Raw genomic sequence first — 6,183 nt, forward strand, 5'->3', positions numbered from 1 at the left:
GTGCGCAAGGGAGTTTTACAAACAATGCATATCTGGAGGGAGCTCCGCCAGGCTTAGGATCCACTCCAGCACGCAATCGCACCTACTACGCGTTCTGGTGTGGGAGGGGCTTTGTGTTGCCATTCATTTTAATGGCACCCGTCCTTTCCACAGTTCAATCGACCGCACCGGAATGCAAGGCTGGGCATTCAATTGCGGTGTGACTTGGACAAATGTGGGTCCCGAGGTTACACCGGTTGAGAACCACTGCTCTAAACTATCTACATGTGGCGGCGCCATCCGCGGTCATTTCGAGTCCCCGTCTGCATATTATGGGAGTCTGGGGCTGATAAACATAAAAGGTCGAAATAATTTTCATAGAGACAACGTTGCTCCAAGTTGTTCTCAATTAAAAGCCCACTATATCGAAACATATTGGTCTTCTGGTAACTGTGGTTGAAGAGAGAAATCACTGGCCATCCAGCAAGGCAGTGAGACCCCCCCTGGTTGAAAGCTATAGGTGGTATCAATTGTAGAGGATGGGGGCAGCTTCAGTACACTTTAATATAGCTTTATGCTGCTATTTGAACATAGGTCTTCCATGGCACATGCGGTATAATATAAGAAAAAGAGAAGAGCATTTACTGTGTCCTGTCAGAAGCAACGGAGCCTTCATGTAAGCCACCAAGCACCTCTGCGCAGGTGCAAGGCCCCGTTTTCTGAGTACGCATGCTCGCACAACGAACCTCCGCACGAAAACGTGTGCACGTAAGGCGCACAGGAAATGACACGTTGGCTGCTAATGGATTGGCCTATATAAACCAGCCTGCCATATCCTTAGTTGCTGGATGATCTTCAGCTAGTTCCCTGTGTTCCTTGCTCCTGCCTTGTTTACTGACTTCCTGTGACCCAGATTGTCTCTGACCGTTCTTGATTGCTGCCCGCCTTCTGACATTGGCCTGTTCATTGGACTTCCTTCTGTCTCCTGTTTTGTACTTTGCTGCTCGGCTGGAATTGACCCTTGGCTTCTGTTTGGATCTCGCTCCTGTCTTCTGCTTCAAACACTCTGCTGCCCGCCCGGCTTGACTTCGGCTCTGCTTGACCTGCCTCCATTCCATATTCTGGGCTTTCTACCTGGCACAAGTGTCTTCTACATCTTTGGCACTCGTGCAGCTCGCTGTCACTCCTCCTCTGTTCCCACCCTCGGGGTCGAGGGACACCAGCTGCAAGGGAAGCCTCCTCAACAATCTGTCTCCACTCAGGTACGCAACACTTCATGTGTCACTTCAAGTTTACGGTGTCACATACAACTCGGTGATCGACCCTCTGTGTCCCCTGTGGATGGTGCAGGACTACCTGGGAATTCTACAGCCAGAGAAAGTCTGGTCTTCACAAAAGCACCCCTCATGGGGCATTGGACTGGTGCAGTAAACTCCCCAGGGAAACAAACCCCAAGTTTGCCCCGCTAAGAACACCTGACAGTGAGTATGAACCAAAGAAAAGGTACCAAAATGTCAGGTTGATGAGGAGTTGGGTCCGGAGGTAGGGGTTGGGTCATCATAACCAGAATGTCAGTCAACAGGTTAGCATAAATCTGGAGCAAGGATGTCAAGAGCAGGGTACCAGACACAGGATGCAGGAACAGGGAGAAAACAGGCCTAGAATTGCTAGGAACCGGTTTGCTTGGGCATTTTGCTGAAGCTGAGAATTTCCACAGTTAGAGTGATTGTCCGCAGGTGCAACTGGCCACTCCCAAGCAGGCAGTATTAACCAAAACCAATAGATGGCGTGAGAGCACACTCAAGGGAAGTATTAACCAGTGAATGGTGCACATCTACCGTATGAAACGCTCAAGATCTAAGCCTGTGAGGAGGAACCACACAGGAGACTTCAGACAAGGTTGTGAGGTTTGAGTGGGAAACAACAGGAGCCATGACATACACCCTCAGTAAGCGCCATCTTCCTCAGTGTTCACTTCTCCTCCCAGCCCACCTATACAGAAGGGAACCTCCTGTCCCTGTCAGCAGTACTGGAGGCTTCCAGCACACATTCAGCTTCATACCCACATGGCTCATGGGTCACCTCTCGCTTATGGTCACCTGAAGAAAGACCTTGTGTCATGTACACCATAGAAGAGAGAAGACTTGGGACTGGAGTGTCCCATGAGGGCAGATTTAGATTGGTAAAAAGGGAATTTAGGTAGTTTTTTGTTTCTTTGTAATGCCAGGGAATAGTTGGGGAGGGATAGGGGGAGCCCAGAGATAATCTTTATCTTTGTACTTACAAACATGGAGTCTGCTAGCACAGATCAACCAATACAATAACAATATACAATTGGCTACACAAAGACAGCATCATATCATAAACAGGTACGCTATATTGCCAAAAGTATTGGGACACCCCTCCAGATCATTGGATTCAGGTGTTCCGTGACATTTCCTGGTATTATAACAAAGTGGAAGCAACTGGGAACAACAGCAACTCAGCCAGGAAGTGGTCGGCCGCGTCACATGACAGAGCGGGGTCAGCGCATGCTGAAGCGCACAGTGCGGAGAAGTCGCCAACTGTCTGCAGAGTCAATAGCTACAGACCACCAAACTCCATGCGGCCTTCAGATTGGCACAACAACAGTGCGTAGAGAGCTTCATGGAATGGGTTTCCATGGCCGAGCAGCTGCATCCAAGCCTTACATCACCAAGTGCAATGCAAAGCGTCGGATGCAGTGGTGTAAAGCGCGCCGCCAGTGGACTCTAGAGAAGTGGAGACGTGTTCTCTGGAGTGACCAATCACGCTTCTCTGTCTGGCAATCCGATGGACGTGTCTGGGTTTGGCGGTTGCCAGGAGAACGGTACTTGCCTGACTGCATTGTGCCAAGTGTAAAGTTTGGTGGAGGGGGGATTATGGTGTGGGGGTGTTTTTCGGGGGTTGGGCTTGGCGCCTTAGTTCCAGGGAAGGGAACTCTTACGGCATCAGCACATCAAGACATTTTGGACAATTTTATGCTCCCAACTTTGTGGGAACCGTTTGGTAATGGCCCCTTCCTGTTCCAACATGACTGCGCACCAGTGCACAAAGCAAGGTCCATAAAGACATGGATGGGGGAGTTTGGGGTGGAGGAACGTGACTGGCCTGCACAGAGTCCTGACCTCAACCCGATAGAACACCTTTGGGATGAATTAGAGCGGAGACTGCGAGCCCCTCCCCCAACATCAGTACCTGACCTCACAAATGGTCCAACATTCCCATAGACACACTCCTAAACCTTGTGGACGCCTTCCCAGAAGAGGCGGAGCTGTTATAGCGGCAAAGTGCGGAGCCAACCTAATACTAAACCCTACGGACTAAGACTGGGATGCCAATAAAGTTCATGTGCGTGTAAAGGCCGGCGTCCCAATACTATTGGCAATATAGTGAATATGGAGTTATGCATGTGGGTTCTTCAAAAATATGGAGAGAAGTAATACTACACTGTTGGCTACTTTGATGACCCATGTGCTTACATCAATGCATGAGTAAATAACCTCCATGTGAAGTCTATTTGGCACCACAGGCAGCCGTAAAGTTTTACTATTAGCCTTCCCCCATGTTTCGGAAGCCTTGCTGTAAGCATAACTGAAATAATATATTAAACAATACAACAAAAGTATTATAAAAGTATTTAATTCAAATTTAAATCACAACCATTCAAGGAGCAGGCAGACTTTGCTAGTCCACAAAGAAGAATATTTTCAAAGGGGTTCTGCATTTTACCCCCTCTTACCTTTTTGGTGGGTTTTGTTCAATTAACATGGTGGAACGCCCAGCGACTCCAATGTGGTCCTGCTGTAATCCACCGATCTTCCCACACACACCAGTTCCCGTGCCGCCATCTTCTTTCCTTACGTCATCCAGGTTCTTACAGCAGACCCCTAATGATGCACCAATGGGTCTGCTGCCCTCCTCCAGCCACTGTATGGATGCTGATGCCTTCTGTCATATCTCACCTAGATACCCCAGGAGGCTGCTGGTGCAGGGCTGACGTCATTCTCACCTAGGAAAGAATGCAGGCAAGGCGCAGGGTGGAGCATAAAATAAAAAAAGGTAAGCAAAGGAAAAATGTGTCGGCTTTATATGATTGTGGAAGGGGGGGTTGCAATGCAGCAAGTATTTTTTTGCTGTGAAGGTCTACTTTAATCAATTCCCCTTCACTCTCCTGAGTGCAGCACACCTGCCAAAATACTTACCATCCTCCAGCGATCTTTTCTGTGCAGCTCTGCCTGGCAATGCACAGACTTTCCAGTAAAAATGCCCCCTGCGGGGTCTCACTATGAGTACATATGCCCCACAGCCCCATTATTCCTATATATAATGCATAAGCTGTACTTATGGTGGCCTCCAGCACTCCAGAGAAGAATGGCTCATCCATAGGAATGAATGGGGTCGTAGGGCACATGTATACTAAGAATAGAACGTTCTTGTTGGAATTGAGGTGTAGGGTAAGTATTTGGGCTGGTGGACAGCACTCAGGGGAAATTGATTAGGGGTGCATTCACACCAAAATCGTAAGGCAACCGCAAGTCAACGGAGGGTCAGTTGAATTGCAATTGTACTTTCCTTCCAATCCGTTGCAATACGTTTTTCAGCGGATGCTAATGGAAGGGCACCGGAAAATTAACGGGCGTGAATGGGGCTAGTTCACGCAGCTGCATTGCGTTACGCTGCGTTGAAAGTGCATGTTCTACTTTTGTTTCCGCGCAACATAATGTAATGCAACGCAATGGAGAGGCCCCATTCACACCCATTAATTTTTTTGGTGCCCTTCCATTAGCATCCATTGAAAAAGTTATTGCAATGCGACGGATCCAGTGTGAATGGGCCATTAATCCTATGGGTAAGCTGTACTCATGGTGGCCTCCAGTATTCCAGAGGAGCATGGCTCATCCATAGGAATGAATGGGGCCGTAGCTCATATACATACTAAGAATAGAACAATTCTTACTGGAATCAAGGTGAAAGTATTTGAGACGGTGGACAGCACTCAGGGGAGTGGGGAAATTGATTAAACAATTGTTTTAAAGGTACAGTTGTCCTTTTAAGTATGAATGAGACTGCAAAGCATTTGCGCTGGCCCACCTGGGAAGATTTTTGACAAATGGGTAGGCAACCTATTTGGCAATATCTGGCTGGATAGCTAATGGTGTCGGGGACAGGTGGGTACATGACTGGTTGGAGGGATGTTGGGTACAGAGAATGCTCTGATATAAGTGCAACTGCAGTTATACTTTATTACTGTATACAGTTCCAGATTTCCCACAAGGCCAATCAAGGCTCGGGCAGCAAGGAGGTGGAATTCCTATCTCCCGATGCCTGGGGCATGCAGTTCCAGGCACCGGGCGGGCAGTTGTTTTCTACATTTAGCCCTGATCTGACAAGCAGAGCTAAATGTAAAAAGGGGAAGCCGCCGCTTGTTTTGTACAAGTGATCTCGGCGATGTTGCCGACATCACTTGTAAGCAGCCTGCCAGGTCTGCCATTCATCATGGGGGGGCGTTGGCGGGTAGGGGGGCGCATTGAGGAACCTGGCCTTGGGGCGGCAGAGAGAGTAAATCCGGCCCTGGCTGTATGATTGCTTAAAACATGAATTGTTCATAAAACTTAAATTCCTCATTATTATATGACCCTCACCCCTACAGTATATGGGCTTGTTGGAGATCCCATTCCAAACCCATAGCCATTAATGTGAAAGAAAAGTATTATGGGAAAAAAGGGGGCCCCATAAGCTTTTAGCCAATGCTGTGCATACTAGCACATTATAGCAGACGTACCCGCCAAAGCAAACCCCACCAGCACTGCTCCCTTTCACTATCTGGCACTTCCATCTCTACCCCAGCCTTCTTCTGGGTTTTGAGTCTTTGGCCGCTTGATTGGCTGGGCCCCAATGGAGAAACACCCACGCATGTACACAGGACATACTTAAATGTTGACAGGCAGCTAGATGTTGTGACCTACACAGCCTCTTATGTCATAGAAAGGCCACCAAGTAGCATTTTTTTCCAACCACTTAATTTTATCTTTTTTAAGATCATATTTGTATAATTTTGGAGGAATATATAAGGGTTAAAAGGAAGAATATGACTCAGCCGCGTCGTCTCTCAGTACCCCACGTGCATAGACTCTGTAAACATGCAGATTATTTGGTCAGCCTCTGATTGGTGTCACTCAAATG

Source organism: Nanorana parkeri, unplaced genomic scaffold, assembly GCF_000935625.1.
Source record: "Nanorana parkeri isolate BGI_ZX_2015 unplaced genomic scaffold, ASM93562v1 scaffold257, whole genome shotgun sequence".
Lineage (NCBI taxonomy): Eukaryota > Metazoa > Chordata > Amphibia > Anura > Dicroglossidae > Nanorana > Nanorana parkeri.